Source organism: Arvicanthis niloticus, chromosome 4 (genome assembly GCF_011762505.2).
Source record: "Arvicanthis niloticus isolate mArvNil1 chromosome 4, mArvNil1.pat.X, whole genome shotgun sequence".
NCBI classification, from domain to species: Eukaryota; Metazoa; Chordata; class Mammalia; order Rodentia; family Muridae; genus Arvicanthis; species Arvicanthis niloticus.
Genome location: NC_047661.1, coordinates 19,892,555 through 19,917,506, shown reverse-complemented (window position 1 = coordinate 19,917,506; position 24,952 = coordinate 19,892,555). Strand labels below are relative to the sequence as shown.

Genomic DNA, 24,952 nt, shown 5'->3' with positions numbered 1-24,952 from the left:
GGAATAAATTTTGAAGTCATATAAAAGTTAAGGAAGTTTCTCTTACAAGATAGTATACCATCAGTGCATACTAATGGGGGGCCCCAGGGAGCTTAAAAAAGGGCCTCCCATGTTCTGTTATTGTGGCACTTTGGTGTGGGAGTAGAAAGGGCCTTACGTTCTTTAACTGGAGAAAGAAGCCAGGGAGTCACATATAATGCTTTATCTGAACTCAAAATGGAAAAAAAAGAGTCCTAAATAATTTCATCAATCTTCCACCACCAAAAATCAGTTTACAAACAAGTCACATGAACATACAAACATTTTGAGATTATAAGGGCCAAACTGTGATGGGTAGCTAGAAAGACAGGCTGGCTTCTCCACATGCTCAAGATCGTTGTGATGTAAGCTGTCATCATCGAGTTAGCCTTTGTGTGACATCACAGGTGTCATTCCATTCCTTTATTTGCTTCCTGAGCTTGTCAGCTGCATGCAAAGAGGGGCTACTGGTAGGGTAGTTCAACCTCAACATTAACCCACACCCCCAAATTCCTGAGCAGACCAGGCTTGAATTTAAGGCTTGGAGAAGAGAATAGAGTTGGAAGATTATAGCCAGCCTTACGCCAATGGCTGTTGGTGGGTGGTTGCCATGGTGACGACAGTGTTGGAAGTTTCCTGACAAATGTTTTCAGAGTCTGTGAAAGAGGGAACAGGCTACTTTCCAACGAATCAAAACAAAAAGGCTGCGATTTTGAATCTTATTTGTCAGATTTTTTTTTTAAAGAAATTTTAAATGTAAAATCAAGAATGAGAGGTTTATAAAAGCCTAGTATTTTTCCATGTTAAAAAAATCACTTGTAATGTGTTCTGTATTTCTGATTTCAATATTCTTTTAATTTCAATATTTTGATTTATTAGTGGGAGGTAGATGCTTAGTGTTTTGAGTTAAGTGAATCAAGATCTTATTTTGTTATTTTGTAGTATAATGCATCTAGCTTGGTAAATGCATATAAGGTATGGATGGGTGTGTATGTGTGTGTGGTGTGTGTGTTATCTATATGTATGTCTGTATATGTGTACATATGAATAAATTCCTCATTGTCATAGAGAGGGAAATAAAAAATCATAGTGTGACCCATGTTTGTTAACATCTGTGATTTAATGCTGTTGGCAGTGATGGATTTCAGAAAAATCAATAGATGCTGCCCCCAGTGTCACTCACTTACCAAAAGAAAACCTGGGACTATAGAGATGGCTCAGTGGGTAAAGCACTTACCACACAAGCATGGGGACCTGAGTTCAAATCTCCAACATCCACATAAATGCCAGGCATGCCAGCGTTCCCTGTAACACTAGTACTAGGTAAGCAGAGACAGGAGGGTCCCAGGGGTGCACTGGCTAGCCAGTCTTGCCTAATCAATGAAGTCCAGGCTCAACTAGAAAACTTGCCTCACAAAGTAAGGTGTAAAGTTATAGAACAAGATGCCCAGTGCCAACCTTTGGCCTCCACAGGTGCATATACCTACATGCCACAAAACATACACAATTAAAAAAAAATGAAGATAAAACCAGGGACGTTTATGGGAGCTTGCAAACCTTTTAGAGCAGCAACTGTGCTGACTCCTAACTATCCCTTACTCTGTGTCCTCCGTCTGCCCCCTCCAGCCTTCCATGTGAGAGTTGTTAAGACTCCATTCTGGGAGAGGAGGGGTGGCCCCTGGCCTTTGCTCTTGGGTCTGTTGCTTTCACTGAGCGTGTATGTCATTAGATCCAGTTTCAGATTCTGGTCAAGTTTCCCATCCTCCAGACTCCTCTAACCTGAACTGGCTCCAGTGTCCCAGAGCTGCAGCAGAGGTTAGTAGTGAAAGCAGCTGCTCTTGTGGACGGTGACGTGGACGGCAGATAACTCCAACTGTCATTACAGGATCATCCAGAGAAGGGGACGGTCAAGTAGGGCTTACAGTCCACTTGAGTTTTTCTGATTGTAAAACCAGCCATTTTTCAATTTAAATAATTTAAGGATCCCAGTGTCCCTATAGTCTCAGGCTCATTTAGCCTCTTATGAGCTACTAGTTTCTCTAGTTCAAGAGGTGGAAGGGAAGACACCGTTAATTCACAACAGCGAGTATCGTAAACAAAAAAAGCAAAAATCAAAAAGACAAAACAAAGCGAAAACCCAAACCATGCAAAGGCAAAGAGAAGACACAATAGGAATCTATACAAATAACCATAATTGATTTTAAAAGTTAATTAAAAGAGTCAAAGGAAGCCAGCACTTTGAGGCCCAGCATGTATCAATAGGTAGATGACACAGGAGAATAGATTAGAAAATTGATCTAAGCTAACTAGATGGAAACAGAGAGAGCTCTTGGTTTTACTTGAAGCACCCCAAAGCCTTTCCTGGCCTTTCCCTCATATTTTCTAACAATGTCCCAGGGATAGAAACCCTGAGATGAAAATGAGGAAATAAGCAAACAAAATAAATTTGCAACATCCAAAAGGGGTAGGATGGTTCAGAGACTCCACTTTGACTACTCGTGACAGCGAAGGCAGACACTACAGTGGACACGGAGACTCTGTGACAGTAAAGGCAGATGCTGCAGTGGACATAGGGACCCTGTGATGGCAAAGGCAGACACTACAGTGGACACAGGGACTCTGTGACAGCTAAGGCAGACGCTACACTGGACACAGGGACTCTGTGACAGCTAAGGCAGACGCTACAGTGGACACAGGGACCTGTGACAGCAAAGGCAGACACTATAGTGGACACAGGGACTCAGTGACAGCAAAGGCAGATGCTATAGTGGACACAGGGACTTCATGACAGCTAAGGCAGACACTACAGTGGACACTGAGACTCTGTGACAGCAAAGGCAGACACTATAGTGGACACAGGAACTCTGTGTCAGCAAAGGCAGACACTATAGTGGACACAGTGGACACTCACTTATGATTACTTTCCCCTCTTGACTTTTGAAATCTCCACAGCTTTTCATGCTTCTGAGCAAAAGCATGACCACAGGAGTAAATAAATATTCTGCCTCTGGGTGAATCTCCAGAGAACAATCCAACAAGAAGGCAGAATTCTGCCATTTTCAGAAGCTTCTCTGGGTACTACCACATTTTCTGTTCTCATGTTCTAGAGACAAGAAGATGGACCAAAGACCATAAGTTAACTGTGCTCATGGTCCGATTGCATCGTGTGCCACTCATGTGACATCACACTGCCACCCTAGTGAAGGTTACAGCTCAAAAGAGATTGTTGGATGACCAGTCAGAGAAAACACCTTCAGTTTAAGATAGGGCCCATGGTACCAACAAGAACTGAATCTGATTGCCGGACACTCTGAGCTATGACAGACAAGTAAGGTATGCAGGCTTCTGACTGAAGAAGGTCTTGTGCCAGCCCCTGAAAGGACTCTTTGTGTCTGAAGGACAACACAGCTAAGGAGTCTGGAAGGGATGAGGTCAGAAAGTGGCCTGTGCCTGCATGCTTCCTCTTCTTCCCCTTCATATCTCCCTTCCAAACAACACATGCACGCATTCCTGCATTACCACGGAAGAGCCTCAGAGGAATCTCCTGGTGCATAAGAGGTCCACCAGGCTGTACCTTCTGCACTGGTGGGTACCCCCAGCCCACCTGCCCTTTTCTCTCAGTTTGGAATCAGGAAAAAAAAATCCAACAAAACAAACAAATAAAAACCCCCAACAAGATCAGCAAAACAAACACAGCTAGATGAAGCTACAAATTCGAAAGATTTCCAGACCTGTTTGAGCTGTTCCCCGACTTTGTATCCACGGGGTCACTCCCTAGCTCTGCGAGCACTGTAGGTGATGGGCCCCGCTTGCCTGCCTAACTGATTCCTGGACTCCCAGCACCTGAGCTCTGTGCTTAACTGTTTGTTGGGGGAGTGAATAAATGGGATTTCCTTTCTATAAGATGAAGATAAAGGATGTGGAAGCACGCACACAGTTGACATAAATAACGTAAAAATTACTTGGTAGGGTTTTTTTGTTTGGGCTGTTCCTTCTCTGCAAAGGTTCAATTCAAGAACTCCCCAAAATGTGTTCAATAAAATATTAGGCTCAAAGAATAAAGGCAGCAAATTTGCACAAAAGCTGAGTCTGCATATGTGAAATGAAACTTGTGAATAACAGAGTTCGGGGTGAAATATATATGAGATATATGTAATATATATTTGTTTATGTATATGTGATATAATTCAGAGTATTCACTCCTGAAACACATACACACACACATTTTCTCTAGTGTTTTTCATCTTTCACTATGGATTGTCAAGATAAAGACATAGCGTGTCCTATATCCCTAAATATATCATGTTATCCTGTCATGTGGCAAAGCTTATGGGAATTGTATTTTATCAAATGCATTTTTGGAAAATTTGTCACTCAACTTTCCTTAATTTATTCTATGTTTCTTACATTTGGATTTAAGTCCTAATTAAAAATTTTCACTTTGGAAAGAAAAAAAAATCCCTCCCAGTTAAGACCAATGAGCCGTGCGCTTTAAAATGCCCATGTTGTTGCCTTTATGTTCTGTGCATTTTAAAAACCACACTCACATCTTAAAAATTACCTCCAACATATTACTTTCTTAGGAAAAAAAAGATGGATTGATACTTTAATAACAACACAAGTATGCACCCAGAAATAATAGTACTGATGAAGCAAGGGGTTGGATTTGGTCCAAGCTCATGTCTTGATTCTGAGCACAGGGCAATTTCTCCCTCAGCGTGTGCTTTTAGTAACAGAATGTCTACACAATGACCCGTGATGTGGGGAAAGTTTACCATAGTCCAAGACTGAGAAAGAAAGTTGACTATGTCACCGTCTCCATGGACAATCCTGGCTATGCTGTGCGTTCCTATGTATAAGGTGGCCCGAGTAATTCTTCATCCTGAGTAATTGCACCTCCCATGTACATTCTCAGCAGTAAACGGCACAGGTTTTCTGAGCTTAGGGACCAAACAGTTATCAGCCTCCTGTTCTTTACAGCCTCAGTGTCCCCAAAAACTTAGTTTGAAATCACAATACTTAATACCCTTTAAGGTTCATCTCAAATTGTACTCTTAGGAAAACAGAAAAGAGTCTGGGGGTCGGGAAGATAAAAGGGGAAAACAGGTGTTGAGGTGGGTAGAGGCCATGGGGCTGAAGGAGACCAATGGGAACATACTCCATTGGAACATGTTACTGTGGTATCTAATACATTATGTGCTGATTTTAAAAATAAAAACACAAAAAAGTTTTGCTCTTGCCTCTTGGAATAAGATTGAAATGACAAAAAAAAATGTGTTTGGACTGAAACTTGTGGGCCCCTGGAATTTTATACAGACCCACGGAGCCTTCAGTTTTTCAGGCACAGAACTGTGTTATACTGCATATGGCCAGCACCTTTGTAATTACAACATATAGCTTAGATTTATTAAAAAAAATTAAGAAAAATATTGCCAGGACACGCTTAGAGAATTCGTGGGCACAGCTGAAGATGGAAAGCTAACAGCCAGTTCAAATTGAATGTAAATAGCATCCTAGAGAAGTTGTCTATTTATATTGTTTTCTGAGACCCTCTTAGTTTTTAATGAGCAAGGTTTAGCTAAAAACAAAAAGTGTTAATTACATAAATATGCTTATTCTCAAAGCATAACACTGTGTTATGATTAATAAACAATGGAGAAATGAATACAGAAGAATTTCAGCAGAAATGCTGTTGCACAAACAGCCTTGGAAATCACTACGTGTTTATTGGGCAAATGCTTTACTTCTGACAGAGCTACAAAAGCAACATTAACCTTCTTGAAATGCAATAGCAAAGTCAGAGATGTAAGGCTCCCCAGCAGGCACAGTAAAGTCAGAGACACGAGGATCGCTAGCAGGCATGGTACCAGCCATTTTCTGAAGAAGGCAAACAGAGTAAAACAAGTACTTAATGCTACAGCAAGACCTGGGTTAATCTTCCTTTACAGGATTCAGGACACACGTGTGTCTTAAGGAATCACCGTGCAGACTGTTCTAAAGACAAGAGTCTTGGAAATGAAGAACCGTGTGTTTTCTGCTTGTCTTAGTTTGGACCCTGCTGGTTCTGCAATTTTGTACCCAGCATCTTCCAATTTGTTCTTACATAGACATATATCTATCTTTTGGAGGTAGGCATTAGTCACATTGAGAGGTTACCAAACTCTTTCATTTTATTTGATAAAAGATTAGGTCATTGTGATTCTGAATCAAAGATCATGCTTGCTTATGCACAAATATATATATATATATATATATATATATATATATCACCCTAAAACATCCACAACTTATCACAAACCAGCACTGCCAACAAGCCCAAGTCTCTAGAATATAAGTTTAAAAAGTGTGCTGAAATAAAGACGGTGCAACCACACTTGCAGCTGAAATGTTTTTCATGAGATGAATTTTGTTGCTATTATTTTACCATAAGGTCTGTTATTTATCTATTCTTATTCTACTTTAAGAGAGTCACACTTGAAAAAAATGTGTCATTGTTTTAACAATCCCAAAATAGTTAATTAAGATGGGTTATGTAGGGTTTTTTTTTTTCTTATTTTAGTTTGAGACATATTAAAAAAAATAAAGGTCAAAAGTCAAAAGGGATGATAGCTGATGGTTTTGATAATGCTAATTATATATTACCAAGAAAAAGATAGAGAGGGAAGCATGACTACAAAAGAAAGATAAACATCCCAATGCTGGATTTAAAAAAATAATGAAAAAACCCCCTTAAAACGTCTTTGTACTTCACTGTCATAACTCAAAGCCATAATGAAGCCTGAATTAAAAACGTCAGCTTCTGTGAGTGTTGATAACTTGGTTCTTTGTTGGGCAAGTCAAAATGTGTCTGTTTGATAGGTAAAAATGACAGTCTAAAAATGGGAGAAGTGGGTTCTAAAAAAAGAAACAGACACACACATGCACAGACACATGTGCCTGCGCACGCGTGCGCACACACACACACACACACACACACACACACACACACACACACTCTTTCAAAAAGGCCCATAATGTACTTGAAGGAAGACCTGTAGGGCAGGAGGTATTATCTTTAGGAAGTCACCAGGCAGCACTAAAAAGCAATGTCCATGTCCAATCAAAACGATTTCTGGGGCTGCTGGGGCTCCTGCATCTCGTCTTCACACTAGACTGGAAACCCTTTGTACTAATTACCAGACTGTACCAGATTTTCTGGTTCAGTTCAATCCTATAATTGACTGACAGTGATGGGCAAGCAAGGGGGGAAATTTAGGCTCGCTGCTGCAAGCAGAGGGTCAGAAATGGCTTTCCACAGCTCATCACAGCCTGGCCCCAAAATGGGGCCGAGTAGCCACCATCAGCGCGCACTTTTAATTCCCATGTTAAAAAAAAGAAGAAAACACAGCAGTCTGTAGCTGCCTGAATCTTACAGAGACTCTTCGAATGCAACTGGTCTATGGAAAATGAACCGAGAGCAGTAATTTTAGCTATCACTGATTTATTTTGCTTTGGGCTAGTATGTATCCGTCTGACTCCAAAATTCAAGGGGGGCATCCGGCAGACATTAAATAGACTTTGATCCTGTTTGCAGAAACTCAGAGAAACAATGTTGCTATTCCATGTTAGAGCTCCAAAAAAAAAAAAAAAAAAAAAAAAAAAAAAAAAAAAAAAAATCAGCCAAGATTGAAGTCTGTCGAGCCTGTGGAAATGTGATGTATCGAGCACTCCAAAGCACTTTACATCAACTTTCTTATACCCTTACTCGCCTGCAATTCACTGATCTAGACTTTGTGTAACCTTAGCAGCAAATGAAATTTGTCTATAGAATCAGAGTTTAAACCGGTACAAGGATAATTTGCATGAATTTAGAGTTAATACATTAAAAACAAAACAAAACAAAACAAAACAACAAAAAACCCTCACAAACCAACTCACTGAGTGAGCACTATTTCCGAGATAGTTCTGGTCTATACCACTAGGATTCACCCTGAGCTCTTACGTACTCACTTTACTTTTGAACGAAAAGAACAACTCAAGCCTTTGCACCGGGGGAGACATTAAAAGCACAGGTGTCAGGACCAGGGTCAAAACAGGAACCCGGGCCTTTCGGGAGGCAAAGGAGAATTATGTGCTATCATGTTGAGGTCAATTGACTTGAAACTTAATCACAGGTTAAGCCCCTTTTCTTTTCAGGCGAAAGGGGAAGCAGCACCTGTGCCAGCAGCCACTCACCCTGCACTTGCACAGCAACCACTTCAATGTTTTAGTTACAAGTCAATTACTTACTGGAATAGAAAGAGTATTTCACTCATTCCATGGATGGCCACTTTTTCTGGAGAAATCTGTCAGGTTTGCTAGAGGAAGAAGAAGGAGGAGAAAGAGGAAGAAGAGGAGGAGGTGAAGGAGAAGAAGAACAGAGAGAGAGAGAGAGAGAGAGAGAGAGAGAGAGAGAGAGAGAGAGAGAGAGAGGTGAAAGTTAAAAATCCATGTTTCTCTACAAAGTTTCCGAGCTAGGCCAGCCCACCCGGGCAGAGAAGCTTCATAATCCCTTACCTTCTCAGTACTGCACAGAGTTCTTGGGGGTGAGGCCTGTCCCAGCTGACAAGTCCTGGGACCTTCCCCATCAGAGGATCAAGGTTGGGTGCAAGGGTGTGGCCGTGCACCTGAGGATGGGAGCCAGCTAAGTGTGGACAGAGAGAGCCAGCAGGAGAGTGTCCCCTGCCACAGTCAGCCCTGAGCAGGGACTTGGAACACACTGGCTGTGGACTTTTGTTCAAAGCTGTCTTTTTTTTTCTTTCCCTTTATTTCTTCTTTCTTTCTTTTTTCTTTTTTCTTCTTCTATTTTTTTTTTTTTTTTAGTGAAGCTAGATTAGTTCATACAAAACTCAACAATGCAGCACTGAAACCCATTGTTGATATTCAACATTTTTCACATAGCGGAACAGAATAGACAATACGGTATCTAAGAAACCATGGGCTGGATTGCTCACTGATGATGCTGTGTCCTTCTGGGGGCCTGTAATCCTTTTTTATTACCTACCACAGTAAAAAACCAAAAAAGAAAAAAAAAAAAAACCACCAAAACAAAACAAAACAAAAAACCCAAACAAAACAAAAAACAAAACCAACCAACCAAACAAAAACCCCAACAAGATGTATTTGGGACTCTTTCAGAATAAATCTATAACATTGCTATTCTTAGAAATAAGAGAAATTGACAGGAAATCACATTCCCAGCACTAAGTCCTAAGGTATCATTCCCTTTCAAGCAAGTTAATGATTTTTTAAAAACTACTGTCATCCTAACTTTTATGTGAACACCCATAGGTTTTAACGACAAAATTATTTGCAGATGTTTGTTTAAACATAATGTTTAAAATTAACTTGATTTTTCCCATGCTTTAGGAAAAATACCTGAAAAGTGTGTTGTTTCAAGGTTCCCAGGACCAGAGCTAAGGATGGCACATTGCTATGAACTTGTTGCTCTAATTAATGAGTTATTATTTATTCCTCTATTAAGAGATCATTAATTTTCAGGGTCCTAGGGGGGCGTCGGTTACCTCTTACCTAGCTCAGTGAACAATTTTATACTATTTAACCTCATGTTTCAATTTTATTTTTCAGCTTGAAAACGCATAATGGTAAAGCCGTTCATTACTGGGCAGTGATGCCCAGTAACCTTTCTGGCGATCTGGCCCAATCCCTTTAAAAAACGCAATCCAGTTCCCACGCTTCTCTCAAGCCTCCCAATGGTCTAGGTAGCCACAGAAGTGATTGTTCCAACTGGGTTCTTTTCATCACTTCTGCAATTGACCAATTGACAACTGATTGATGGTTATCTTTTCACTTCAACAATGAAAGAAATTACCATCACTATAGCTATGTACAGTAAATGCCTCCGGAGTAAATTACATGATTCTAAAATTCTCCTTAGCTCACTTGGTAAAAACATCAACACAAAAAACTTTCTTTTTGTGCCTGCTTTGCAGCATCCCAGATTTGGCCTTTCCTGTCAGCTGCAGAAAGAGAACTTGACAGCTTCTTTAAAAGGGGAGCATAAAGGAGCTGGAATAAAGGGTGTACTGGGCCTGTCTCAAGCCAGTGGCCGTTCTTTGCGTTTGAAAAAAAAAAAAAAAAGTAAGCATGGGTGTAAAGATAAACCCTATAATAAGGCTCCTGTGACCAACCATTCCCTGGGACCTGGATGTTCTCTCTGAACTATTCCTCAACACAGGTTCTGAACACAGAACAGCCAATTTATCCCAAGTAGGTACGAGTTCTCATCTACAGGTTTTCAACCTTCTTGAGAGTTTCGAGGACACACACACACCCCACCCCCCCTCCCGCTCAGCAGGCAAGCTCCAGCAGATGCTGTAGTGAAAAGGACACATTCCTCCAGAGAATGTTCTGAAAGAGAAGAACTCAAAAATCTGCCCCAAATCTAAGCTCACTGTAAACATGGATTACATTCTCACACAAAAGGCCCAGATCTTGTCAAGGATGGTCAGTCAAACATTTTTTTTTTTTTCTTTACACTTATGCAAGTAAAGTCCCCTCTCACCACTGGAGAAGTGAATACACTATAAACTGCTATAGAAGATTGGTATATTCACCCATCTTACCACTCCCCTTTGATTACAACTTTAAAGTGGAGCAAAATAAAAATCAAACCCCAAGCAAACCTCACACATGTGTAGGACAAGACACAGGTCTAATTAGGCATCTAAATGCTTTAGAGTGTCCCACTTAATACTGAAAGACATGAGGATCTAGACTCTTCTCTTTTATGATAACAGGGTCTCAAGTAGCCCAGGCTGCCCTTGAACTCTAGGCCAAGGATGGCCTTGGACTTCTGATTTTCCTACTTCAAGTTTCCTGGGTTGTTGGGATTGGAGGTGTGTGCTCTTTTACATTTTATGCCCCAGTAGAGATCCAACTCAGGGCTTTGTAAGTGCGCTCTCACTGGGCTGTATCCTCACCATGCGTCAGAACTTTATAGACTAGAGTATCTTGGCACTGTTGAACATGGTTGCATGTATAGTACTCATGCATTTCTGGTGGCACCCATGAAATATCATAATTATGTTTTACAGATGATCCCTGAAGACAGCTATGTTAAGGAGCTTGTTTACAAAGTGTTCCTGAGTATGTCTCTACCCAAGAGGCATTGCTGCTGAAATGGCTACCTCCTGCTCTGTTTCACCAGGGTCGAAGGCCTCCGTGTAAAACCTTTCCTCATTGCATTAACCCTAAGCTCCTCTTTTTGGCCCCAGTCCTCTTCAAAATACAGACTGAGCACAGCCTCTCTTACCAGGGTTTCCTCACTTCTCACAGTCCAGTGTGAATTCTAACAATTATTCCTATTATTTATTATTACTTATTATTTATTTATTATTGCCATTATTATTTTTACTATTACTATAGCTCTTACTATTGTTACATGTCTAGTATAAACCGTGCTTTCTATTTTCACATGTGTGTACACATGTATATGGGTGTTTAATGTATGTACTGGATGGCTTTATGTATTAACTTGACACAAAACACAGAGAAAGGAGCCTCAGTTGAGGAAATGCCTCCATGAGATCCTGCTATAAGACATTTTCTCAATTAGTGATCAAGCAGGGAGGGCCCCTTGTGGGTGGTGCCCTCCCCAGGCTGGTAGTCCTGGGCTGTATAAGAAAGCAGGCTGAGCAAGCCAGGGGGAAACAAGCCAGTAACATCCCTCCATGGCCTCTGCATCAGCTCCTGCTTCCTGACCTGCTTGAGTTCCAGTCCTGACTTCCTTTGGTGATGAACAACAATGTGGAAGTGGAAGCTGAATAAACCCTTTCCTCCCCAACTTGCTTCTTGGTCATGATGTTCTGTGCAGGACTAGAAACCCTGACTAAGACAGTGTGCATGCACATATATATACATACATACATATATATATATATATATATATATGTACATATATATATACATGTACATATATATGTACATATATATGTATATATATACACACATATATATATGTATGTATGTATATATATATATGTAGCATGGATGTACGCATGTGTTCTGGGGTGGACCCATGTGCATGTACATACATATGTAGGATGGATGTACACATGGGTTCTGGGGTGTACCCATGAGTGGGAAGCCAGAGAAAGACATTAAGTGTCCTACTGTGTTGCTGTCTACCTCATTCATTGTGACAGGGTCACTCACTGAGCCTAGACCTACGTTGCTAGTAAGCAGTCCCTTCTGAACCATCCCCTACAATAGGGCTTACCATGCTGTGGGTACAACTCTAGGCCCAACTTCTTGCCTAGGGTGCTGGGGACTCAAACTCACGTTCATTTAGGAACTCATGGTCACCTACTCACTGAGCCCTCTCCCCAGCCTTGATTGTCATCCTGTGCGACAGCCCAAATAAACCAGGCCCCTCAGGAAGCTTTCCCTTCAAGAAGAGTTTTCATAGCATCCTACTGTGCCTTCTACTGCTGTGATAAAACGCTGATCAAAAGCAACATGGGGAGGAAAGGGTTTATTCTGCTTACCCTTCCGTGCTACTGTCAGGGCAGGAACTCAAGGCAGGGAGGCAGAGAGTATGTGCTGTCTGGCTTGCCTTCCAAGCAAGGTTTGCTTAGTCTGCTTTCATACATGGCTCAGGACCACCTGTCCAGGAGTGGCACCATCCATAGTGGGCTGGACCTTGCTATGTCAAATAGCAGTCAATCAAGAAAAATGACCACAGGCCGATCTGATGATAGTGGTTTTTATATCAACTTGGCACAAAGTAGGGTCAATGGGAAGAGGGACTCTGAATTGAAAAAATGTTTATGGACAAGTACGTATTGTATGTTCTCAATTAGTGATCGATGGGGGAGAGCCTAGCCTATTGTGGGCTCTGGCTCTATAATAAAGCAGGCTGAAGCTATGAGGAGCGAATCAGCAAGCAGCATCCCTCCATCGTCTCTGCATCAGTTTCTGCCCTGACTTCCCTGGGTGATGGACTGTAAGCTATAAAATGAAATGAAGCTTTCCCCTAAAGTTGCTTCTTGTCATGGTGTTTTATCACATCAATAAAGACCCTGATTGCTGCATAGGGGGCAATTCCTCAATTGAAGGCTGTTCTTCCCAGGAGTGTCAGGCTAACTCTGAAGCTATAACACATAGATCTACCAGTAGTGTTTTTATTAGTGACTTTAATACTCGGTTCAGGTTAAATGTCACCACATTACCAAGATCTCCTTAACCGCTGAGATGCAATGAGTCCCTTTGCCCACCACTCCCTGTGGGTGTGGGTGATCCAAACTCACATTCGGGCTATTATATCTGTGCAGGATGCATTTTACTAACTGAGAAATCTCCCATCCCCACTTTTTATTTTATTTTATTTTATTTTTTCCAGACAGGATTTCTCTACATTGCATTGGCTGTCCTAGAACTTGTTCTGTAGACCAGGTTGGTCTCGAACTCAGAGATCTGTCTTCCTCTGCCTTCTGAGTGCTGGGATCAAAGGCATGCGCCACCACCATCCAGCTTTTATTTTATTTTTGAGACAGGTTCTCATGTAATCCAGACTACTCTTGAACTTCCAATGCTTGGGATTTAGCTTTGCTGAGTGCTGAGATTACAGGTGACCGTAACAGCAAGATTTTGAGTGTTTGCAGATGCTTTATCTTCTCAAAGCCAATCACTTGCGACGTGGAATTCCTGGTAGAAAGAGCCACATTTTCCAGGCCAGTTGCAGACATGCCTGTTTGCTAAATCCTTTATGTAAACTGGTCCATTCGTCCTTGAGATAACCTTGGGAGGCAAACCTCATCACTGCCATTGTCCAGATAAGCATCGAGGACTTGAGCTGTGGAGATGGCTTATCAAAGGCTGCTGAGCCTGGGACAGATGAAGGAGGGAAGAGACTCCAGAGAGTTAGTCTCTGACCTCCCTTGTGTGCCTACTTATTCTCTCTGCTTCTCCTTCCCAAATAAGTAAAGAAATGTAAAAACAATTCCAAAGAGAAGAAGCTGAGACTTCAGAGGTTGGCTCTTAAAGTCACTCACTCAGCAGGCAGCACAGATGGGGTGGACTCTCAGTTCTGTTGGGATCTAAGATTTCTTTGCTTTGTGATGTTCCAAACTCAGGAGGTGTCACTGTACCTACAGTATTGGTTCTCAGGTAAAGGCCAGGAGAGTGAGTCTTAAATATGAAAGAGGAAGGCATTTATCACCACAGAAGCAATCTGAGATGCCTTATTTAGAATGTCTACATCACTCTGATTTTCTTTCTTCATACATACCTCAGTGCCTCAGATACCTTCCTCAATCTTTTCAGTTCCTAGCATCCACTCTATGGACCTCTAGTTAGAGCAAAACTCTCTATGTGCTCCCCTTCCTGCTGAGAACAGCGACTACTTCAGGTTCTAAGGCTTCTCCACGTGGAGAGAGTGAGGGGTCCATGCATTCACACTTCAGGCCTTGAAGCTGGTGTTATCCCCTGAATTTTCAGTGTATAAATACAAGGATGGTGGTGTCAGAGCGGGAGGGAGGCGTAGGAAGATTTGAGACCAGCCAGGCTTGCCTGTGTATCAGCTTCCTCAGAGATTTTTCTCTTGACAGGTTCCATCGGTGGTCTTTGTCTTTTGGAGAGCCTATTGGAGGCTCTGGTTGTCTACGTACTTACATGCTTTTGTATGTTATTTCATAGAAACTTAGATTATAATACTTCATATCAATTTTGCAGGATGTGATGGTTTGTATACACCCAAAGGCCCAGGGAGTGGCACTATTAGAGGGTGTAGCTCTGTTGGAGTAGGTGTGGCCTTGCTGGAGTAAGTGAGTCACTGTGGGTGTGGGCTTTAAGACTCTCATCCTAGCTGCCTGGAAGCCAGTATTCTGCCAGCAGCCTTCAGATGAAGGCATAAAACTCCCAGCTCCTCCTGTACCATGCCTGCCTGAATGCTCCCATGTTCCCACCTTGATGATAATGGACTGAATCTCTGAACTTGTAAGCCAACCCCAAATAAATGTTGTCTTTATAAGACTTGACTTGGTCATAGTGTCTGTTCACAGCGGAAAACCCTAACTAAGACACAGGATCTAGAACTTTCTAGGGAACAAACCCCAGGGCATGTCTATGGGTGATTTTCTGGGATAGGTGGAAGACCCATCCTGAATGGGGTGTCATCCCATGAGCTGGACTGCTGGACATCAGCTCACCGTTCTGTTTTCTGACCTCGGGTACTGTGTGAACAGCCGCCTCTAGCTCCTGCCAAGACGACTTTCCTACTATCATGGACTGACTATCTTCAGTCTGGGAGCCAGAAATAAATCTGTTCTTCTTTAAGCTGTTTTGTTAGGCATTTTGATACAGCAGTGAGAAATGGAATCCACAGTCCTTCAAGGAAGTGAGGGGTGGAGTGTCTGTGCATATGAAAGGAGGAATATCTTTAGCCTTGATTTCCAAGCCTGTGACTCTTAACTAAACTTCTATTACACGTTAGGACTAACTATGAAACCTGTCACTAGATATCCTGATTTAATGTCTGCAATGGGTCCTGAATAGCGGTAATTAAAAAAAAAGTTATTTCAAAGACTGATGAACAGTTAAATGTAGAATTTATTTTTAATCTGGAAGCACCCAAGGGTACAGCTGTTTGAAGCAGAGATGGTAGCGCAAGGCATAGGTTATGCTTGACGGCATTGAATATCTATGTAAAACAGGAATAAAACCATTTACTAGGGTCTTAGGGTTTCCATCGCTGTTGAGAGATACCGTGACCATGACAACTATCATAAAGGCAAACATTAAATGGGGCTGACTTACAGTTTCAGAAGTTTAGTCCATTATCATCATGGTGGGAGGCATGGCAGCATGCAGGCAGACATGGTGCTGGAGGGGCCTAGAGTTCTACATCTGGATCTGAAGCAGCCAAAAGGAGCCCTCCCTTCCCCACAGACAACCAGGAGAGACTCTCTTCCACAACAGGCAGAGTTTGAGCATAGGATCTCAAAACCTATCTCCACAGAGGTACATTTTCTCCAACAAGGTGACACCTCCTAATAGTGCTACCATGGGCCAAACATATTAGAACCACTGTAGGCATTGAAGTCATTCTGGATAGGAGATGATGGCAGTAGCCAGGGATTAACAAGAGGGAAAGGTAGAGTGCAAAGCCATTTGCTTCTCTGCCCTGGGCGCTGGCTACTCCCTCTTCACACATCTGTAATGCTCTCTCCTGCTTGGCTTGGCTGCCAGGAGTTTTGGGGGACTCTTCCAACATGCTCTTGGGTGTGTGTGTGTGTCATGGTTTAGCATCTGTCCTCACTTCTCCCTTTTGTCCCCACGTTCTGAAACACCTGTGGCTTTATCAGTTTGGTTATCAAACTCATAGCAAACCCTGATCTTCCCTTTATGTTTTAGATCAATTTTTTTTTCTCTTTCACTAAATTTTATTTATTTATTTATTTATTTATTTTTAACAAAGAGGTTTCTGGTATTTTAGGCTGACCTTAAACTCTGTATGTATCCAGGAACGACAGTAAGCAGTTCCAGATACTCCTGGTTATACCCCCAGGGTGCTGGGATTACAGGTATGAACCAATACAATCTACGTAGGTGGCACTGGGGATGAAACTCAGGGCTTCGTGAATGCTATACAAACACTCTACTAGCCAGGCTACATTCCAACTCTTAGATGTGCACTGGATCACAATTCAATCACCCACTGGAACTTCATTACCCAAGCTTTACTATGCATCAAACTGTCCATTGCTTCCCTGTAAAGCCACCTGTGTCTGGCATGCTTGGGGTCCTCAGCCGCTTCATCACCAGCACTGTGGTCTCAAAGCAAGAAGCCTTTAATAAAGCCCTCTCATTCACCAGTGCAGGAAACTAGCAATTTTCCATTTTTAAGATCAATTTCACTTCCGGTTGTATTCTTGTTTCCAAGTTTCTTTGTCTCTCATGAGCTCACAGCAATTTTCTCCATTTCTAAGTCCTTTCCCCTTGAGCCATCCTCCACTCTCAGTGACTTCAGTCTAGATGCAGGCCTGCTTCCTCTAATCTCCAGATCCACACCAGCGTTTATCAGGAGCCCCTGGTATCCTAGAGGTGTCCAAAGGTCCCCAAAATCAAACTATAAGTCATACATGAAAAAATTGAGCAGATACTGTCCCAGAACCAGACACAAATGAAGTATGTGTCAGCACAGAGGACTTTATGCAGTCATCAGACAAGTAAGAGAAGAGTCGATGTTGTCTCCTAAGGACGGCAGAGCAGACCCCACGTCATCTGGATGGCTGCATCGGGACTCAGGGCAGAGGCTACATGTAAACTTGCCAAACTGACAGGAACAAAGGATAAACAATCCCTCTTGGCACGCAGTGAAGGTCATCATAAGTAAGAAATGTTAGCCTAATGGTGGGAGGACGTGCATGTAATAGCACCCCCTTTTAACATCTGTGCAATACCGAGGGGTTTTGTGGGGGACTAGTATGTGCTCACAAACTGTAAGGTTCAATATGGAAAAAGTAAAGTGACCTCCAAATGTGTTGAGCAACTGACATCTCCGCCAGGACCAGCTTTGATGCAAGGAATCAGAGGGTGGGACTGTGGAAAGCTGTGTTTGCACTGCACACATGGAAACAATCATGGGTGCCGCTCCTGTGGGGGCTGCTCTAGCACGGGAGTGTTTGGTGACAGGCACGGCAATGGGCTCTGTGTACACACGCAGACATACCACAAAGAGAAATAAAACAGTCATAGGCAAAGACAATGGGAGCAGTGATCTTACAAAAGAGTTTTTTTTTTTTTTGAAAATATATTTGAGGAATGGTCTAATTTGCATAAACAGCCCTTAATAAAAGGCGGCTGCATTTCCAAAGCATTTTGTGCAGATCAGCTGGTGCAGAAGAGTCGACCAGTCTATCGGCACGGTTACTTCTGAGCGCTTGTGAACATTCGGCAACTGCTGCGATTTACCGCGTGGTGTAATTTCATAATTCACTCCTTTTGGGGAAGAGGCAGTTGAGACACCGTCTGAGGTGGCTCTCAAACTCACTGTGGAGATGAGGACACTGAGTTCTGGGTCCTGCAGGCATGGACCGCCACACCTAGAGAGGTTGACTATTCTATGGATGGAAAATGAGCCTCGGTACATGTACAGCTCAGTCCATCTCAGTTGTGCATTAGTTAAGCCAGCTTCCACATCCCCTTTACAATTAGTTATGCCAGCATCCACATCTTTCTGATTATCTTCATCACCCCAAAGAGCCCGATTTGGTAATATTTACAATAACAGGTGAATTTCGAGAAGGGAACTGAGCCATGTTGAGACTGTGCCTAAGCCAGAGTAAATGAGGCTCTAAAGACCCTCAGTCCCACTAGCCCAGGCTATGTTAGAGTCAGTCTCCACAGAGCCCACCTCCCCTTGACTTCTAGCCTTCTCTCTCCCACCATCTATGTCTCTATGACAGAGTTTTGCTCTGGAACCCTGGTTGACCTTCAGCCTGGGATTCTCCATCCTCAGCTCCCTCAGTGCTAGGCACCAAGACTTTTCTTTCACTTTAAGAAGTTAGAAAGCTACGTAGCAAGAGCTTGTCTTAAAACCAAACAAAAGAAACGGTATACTTCCACACGGTCATGCATGCACCCTTGCGTCCCTGTGTGTACATGTATGTGTATGTATGATCGTGGGAATGTGTTTTCCAACCAGTGATTAAAAGTCTGAGCTTTGGATCTGGAGTTCTAACTCAGTGGGTAGAATGCTTACCCAGCATGTCTGTGCAAGGTCCTGAGTTGGATCCCCCAACACCATATAAACTGGGTGTGATACCACATGCTTGTCATCCTACCACTCTGGAGGTAGAGGCAAGAAGATCAGGAGTTCAAAGACACCCTCAGCTCCCCAGCAAATTCGAGGCCAACTTGGGCTGTATGAAGCCCTGCTTTAAAAAAAAAAAAAAAAAAAAAAAGCCGGAGTTTTGGAATTAGACTATGTTTAAATAAAAACCCTGGCACATATTAGCAGTTTGGTGCCAAGACTAGACTGCGGATGAGTTGGTGTTCTCATATGCAAACAGTGGGAGGAGCCGCCTCATTCAAAGTCAGGAAATGAGATAATTATCTGAAACAGCCTGACGTGGCGTGAACTCTAATGTCACATTATTGCCTGCCTTGTCATTACCTACTCCCACTTCAAGAGCCAGCTCTAATAACCACCTCCTTCCTCCAGTGGCCACTGGAGGCTGAGATTTGCATTAGACTTTAGGGGAGAGATGACCCAGACTCCTCCCCCATACAGCGAGAGCATTCAGACTCCTCCCCCATACATCCAGAACATTCGAGGGACAGAGGGATTGAGAGAAAGGCTTGTTTATCAGCTAATCCCTTTCAATCTGATTTGCCACTGATATAACGAGGTTAACAACAACACATAGCTACTATGTAGTTATTATTATTATTATTTTTTACAAAAAGATCAGGAACCACATGATTCCCAACCCCACGCACCTGACACTTAGTAGGGGTGCCATTTTTTTCTGTCAGTCAAGCCCCCTGCATCTCTCTTCTTTTTTTCCTTTGCTTGAAATTTAGCTGAGGTCCTTTCCTCAGCCTATGCCCATGTTCGGTCTCCATGTAAAGTTGGTGCATAGAGATTGCTTACCCCTCATCAAGATGTGCAGCCCCATGAAAACTATGGCTTGGCTTGGTAGCCACACCTGTAATCTCAGCACTGGGAGGCTGAGGCAGGAGAATTATGAGTTCAAGTCTAGCCTGAGCTTTTTAGTGAGAAACGTGTGTCAAAACAAAAGAACACACCATCAATCCATCCCACAAACCCAAATCTAGCAGTGGGAGAAGAAGCTGCTACCCCCCCAGCCTCAGTGCAGCCGCAGTGCAGCTTCAGCGCAGCCACAGTGCAACCCTAAGATTTTCAGTCGAGTTCTGTGGAGATACAGATTGACACCTTAAATGAAATACAATAGATCTAGAAAGACAAGTTCTGCACTGTATTTTCTATCATAGGTGAAATCTAGGTGTTCAAATGGATGCTTGCAAAGCAGAAAGGGAACTAAACGGGGGAGGGGGGAGGGACCCAAGGGAGGGATCTGGGGAATGAGGGTGATAACATGGATGAGAGAATAAAAGACACACATCACACATTTTCTTATGTTTGGACTCTAGATTTAAACACACACGATGTGAAAGCAGAAGTGGAAACCCTCACGTGATTCCCGTTGTTTGTGGGGCTTCGCAGGAAGTAGAGGAAGGACAAGCAAGGGTAATGGGGGTTGCGCAAACTATGTGATAGACACTCATGAAAATGTCAGGATGAGGCCCATTATCTTGCATGTTAATTAAAAAAAATAATAAAAAGATCCCGTAGATGCCCTTAGAAAGGGCTTCATTGGTTTTATTATTTCTTTCCCCAAGCAAGTGCTTGGTCTATCAAAACCAGCCAGAGTTCACCTTTTTCAACAGTTTTATTAAGATTTCATACTCAGGAGTCAGTGGTATGTAATTTTTGGAGTTCGATGCCAATTTTAATTAATTTTCATAGGTTTGCTAATTAACAAATTAAGAAGTGGGGCTTACCCAGTGGAAAATAATTGGAAGATCGCTGGAGCCTTAGCATTGAGGTTTTCCGTGGCATAAAATGCTGGAAATTTGTTTTAAGATTAGCTAGAACTCTGAAAGAAGTAATTACAACATCAAACCGAAAAGGCGGATCTGAGTTTGGCCTTTTTAAGAGCAGGTAATGCCATTTTTTCTGGGACCCCTAGAAGCTTCTTTTTGCCTCTGTGTTTATGACTAGGAAAGGACTAGCATCAGAATACTGTCGTCAGTGCCAGTGTAATGGGTACACAGGGATGCCGTGTAAAAATTAAGAGATGAGAAACAAGACGGGGGCGGGAGAGAGGTTAATGGGGGCGGGGTTGAACAAACTACAGTGAAACCTCAAACTACAGGAGCCGCCTTCCCCCCCCTTCTCCTCTTCCCCCTCCTCCTCCTGCCTCCAAGGAGACAGATTTCCCAACGTGACCAAAACAAGATGCAAAACATGTTTTCTGAGAAGTTAATACAGGACATCCCCAGAAAAGAACATAGTGGTGTCAAAATGAGGGAGGATCTCCAGCCGGGAGCACAGGAGGTCTGAATCTCATCACTAAAGCAGGGAGAACCGCTGTGGAGATTGGGTTAATGTGGTCAGGTCTCTAAGAACAATGCTCACAAACAGGCAGAAAAGCAGTTTTCTCTAGGACAGCCCTCCAGCCTCTGCAGGTTCCTCCAATCGCTGTGGGAGGTCCAAGGGTCAGTGGTACTAAACTTGCTGATTGGTCAGCTTGCTCATTGGTCTGCTTGCTGATTGGACAGGAAATCTATTTTCTTTGATCCTGGCCACTTTATTTTAGGACATTCGTTCTCAACCTTCCTAACACTGCAACCCTTTCTCATGTTGTGGTTCTCCCCCCCCCCCCATAAAATTATGTTGCTGCTACTTCATAACTGTAATTTTGCTACTGTTATGATTCGTAGTGTACATCTCTGTTTTCCAATGGTCTTAGCCGACCCCCGTGAAAGGGTTGGGGGTCATGATCCACATGTTAAGAACCAATGTTTTAAGTGATTTAGCCTAAAAAGATAACAAGCTTTACTATGTTGTGGAAGGTGATGGGTACGAGTCATCCCAGCTCTTGGGAAGTTGAAGAGTTGCGACAGACCATAAGACCGCAGGAGCTCAAGGGCAGCTTGGGTAACAGCAAGAATCTGCCTCAGGAGAAAGTAAACACAGAAAGCCCTCAGAAATAATTTCAGACAAAGGTATTCATGTTATTTATAATAAAAGTTTGAAAAATCTAAGTATCAGAAAATAGAGGAATAAATTAAGCATTATCCAATAGATGATAGTGTTTTTTTTTTTAAAGAACTATTATAGTATAATTAAAGATACTGGCCTGTAATCTTTTGTAATGAATGTTAATTGTATGTAAAATGCCACTGTAAGTGAAATTTGGGGAAATAGTAGCTAGGATATAATTTTAAAATTATTTCAGATTTATTTTTTAAATTATTTCTTTTATTTTTTGAGATTATAATATGATTACATCATTTTTCTCCCTTCTGTAAGCCCTCCCATTTATCCCCCTTTCCCCCTCTCAGATTTATGGTTCTTTTTTTAAATCACTAATCATTGTTGCATACAATACATATATATTCTTAAATATATAAATACAGCCTACTCAGTTGTATATATGTACATACTTATATTAGGGTTGGTTTAGGAGTTGCCCCCAAAACCACACAAACAGTGGTCTCAGTCAAACAGAGATGGTTTATTGAACGCACACCCTAAAACTGATTGATCAGGACTGTAGCTCAGAATTCAGGGGCTGATCCACAGTGATGAACATCTTTCTCTGTCAGCTTTATGAAGTCCAAAACTTCAAAAACCACAGTGAGCTCATACGCAGGTACAGGAAGGGCTGCCTGGTGGTCAGCTCTGACTCAAAGCCATTTTAGACACAACAGTTCATATTGACCTTTAATTTGATGGGTCCTAGGTAAAGCTTTGGGGAATTGGATTAACAAACCTCAGAACACAGAGAACCTAATGGGATATGTGATCAGCATGACCTTGCTCTGAGTCAATTTATTCAATGACTTGCAGGCATGGAACAAAATGGCTAGAGCTATGCTGGGGGGGTGCGGGGGGGGGGGCAGACCTCAACACAGGCATGTTTTCAGGGCTGACCATTTGGTGCTGTATAAGCAATTCCTGTGTTCTTCCCTGGGGAAGGCACTTCCCTCCATTCTCAATGCTCACTAGCTGCCTGTGGTTCTTGGTGTAGAGTTGCTTTATTTTATGTATGAGTGTTTCCCTGCATGTATGAGTACCACATTATGAAGTTCCCACAGAGTCCAGAAGAGGGTGTTGGATCCTCTGGAACTGGAGTTACAGACAGTTGTGGGTAGCCGTGGGTGCTGGGAGTTGAACCAGGGCTCTGCCTAACTGCTGAGCCATCTCTCCAGCCCCTATAGTATGGTTCTGATTATTTAAGGTTTGTCAAGAATGTATCCTTTTAAAAGCACACAAGTAAATTGAGACTATTTCAGAGAATTAAGCAAGGCTTGCAAACTTCTAAAAGGGTTAAGTAGTGAATCCTTTAGACTTTGTGCTGTTCATGGTCTCTGTTCCTACATGATCTGCCTTTGTGGAAAACAGCCACAGGGTGACACCTGCTCTTGGAACATCTCATCATAATATAACAAGTCTATTTGGTGTCTCTGACTTGTTACTTTCCATCTGAGTTAGAAATATGAGTGCATTTATAGCATTCTAATGTTTTCCTGAAGTTTTCTTTCTGTAAGAAAACTTCCCATCATGCCCCTCCACTCCCACTTCGTCCCTCCCCTACTCCTTCACCTCTCTGATGGGATCTTGCTAAGTTGTCCAGGGTGGCCTCAAACTCACAGCCTCCTGAGTAGTTGGGTTTACAGATGTGTGCCTCTTTACTTGGCTGCAAAACTTTCTTTAATCAGACAGTAAAGCATAAAAGCTGTGTGTGTAAAATATCTTTTTGGGGGTTTTGGGTTGGTTCCTGGTACTGTAAAAACAAACAAATAAAAACAATGACAACCAGCACACGCAGCCTCGGATGCACAGGAACAGTATGGCCCTGTAGAGGATGGGCGGAGTGTGCTTATTTAATCTGTGTTATCACCTGCCAGATCTGCAAGTTTGTCCCTTCAGGATCCGCGTGTGGAAGGCCTTGGGAGGCCTTTGGGAAGTAGAAGGGCTCTTTCTTCATGAGGCTTAGTGTCCTAAGCACAGAGGCTCCCTAGAGAGCAGGCTCATGGGACCAGAGAAGCTGTGAACCCTGAAACAGGATCCTCACCAAACTGAATCTGTCATGATTGCAACTTGAGTGTCTACTCTCCAACTAAGGACGAGGCTTTAGATGTTAATGAGATACCCTTCATGGTAATTTGTTACAGCAACCTAAATAGACTAAGAGGTCATAGTGGTCCTGTCAAGTTCTAACAGCCCACGGCACATTTCAACCGTTATTTTTCCTAGCATATAGGGCCAGAGGCCCTGGGATTGGCTGCTGTCTGTGCCTCAGCATCATTTTGGTCATTCTGTCCCAGAGGCCTTGCTCTGACCACAGGTACATGCTGTGATGCTGGCCAGGGCTGACTTAGTGCATGCTGAGGAGTCTTGGCCCTGGTCACACTTGTGTTGACCCAAGGGACTTGGAAATTCCTGCTGAGAAATTGCCCACTTCTCTGAATCCTTAAAAACCAGGTATACATAGATATAAAGTATCTTAACATTTGCCTTGATTTTCTGTATTTGTAATTTTTAACATTTTATTTTATTTTAAATTTTGTTTTCCAGAATCTTTTAAATTTTACAGTCTCTGTTCCTTTGACTTGCTCTGTCTCTGTCTCTCAAACTCTCTCTCTCTCTCTCTCTCTCTCTCTCTCTCTCTCTCTCTCTCTCTCTCTGTGTGTGTGTGTGTGTGTGTGCATGGCACACTATGGAGGATGACTTTTAGCAGTTGGCTGTCTCTTTCATAATGTAGGTTCATAGACTTATACTTGGTTGCCAGGCTTGGCTGTAAGTGCCTTTACCCGCAGAACCATCTCCATGGCATCTGTTTTTTTGTCCTCCCCTACCCCCAGATTTTCAACATAGAAAAGTTCAGCAGCCATCTTGTTGTGGTAACAAAATGCAAACTCAGAAGCAGCAGAAGGGTTTGGATTTGTTTGTTTGTTTTAAAGTTTTAGCAGTAGCACACAGAGTGAAGCATTTGATTGGGGCATCTTTATACATATTTGTCGCTGTGTTGTGTTCTAATTCTTTCCCCTCCCTACTCGCTGTCACTTCTGCCCTCCTGGCCCAGTGTCTTGCTCCACACAAACAGTCACCCTGATGCTCTCATGTCACATGGATCTC

General features: G+C 42.6%; 1 long non-coding RNA gene across 3 annotated transcripts in view; it reads right to left on the bottom strand.

The window, feature by feature from the left end:
* The window catches only part of LOC117707754 (uncharacterized), a 464,176-nt gene that overhangs the window by 112,742 nt on the left and 326,482 nt on the right, over positions 1 to 24,952 (bottom strand). Inside the window, exons 1-2 of one of the 3 annotated variants that reach the window (XR_013109763.1) lie at positions 8,554 to 8,734; positions 8,287 to 8,354 (exon numbers count right to left, since the gene is read on the bottom strand). The exons of the other annotated variants lie outside the window; for them this stretch is intronic. This is a non-coding gene — a long non-coding RNA (uncharacterized LOC117707754). Of the gene's footprint in view, positions 1 to 8,286; positions 8,355 to 8,553; positions 8,735 to 24,952 lie in introns of those variants that run through there. 3 annotated transcript variants of the gene reach the window in all.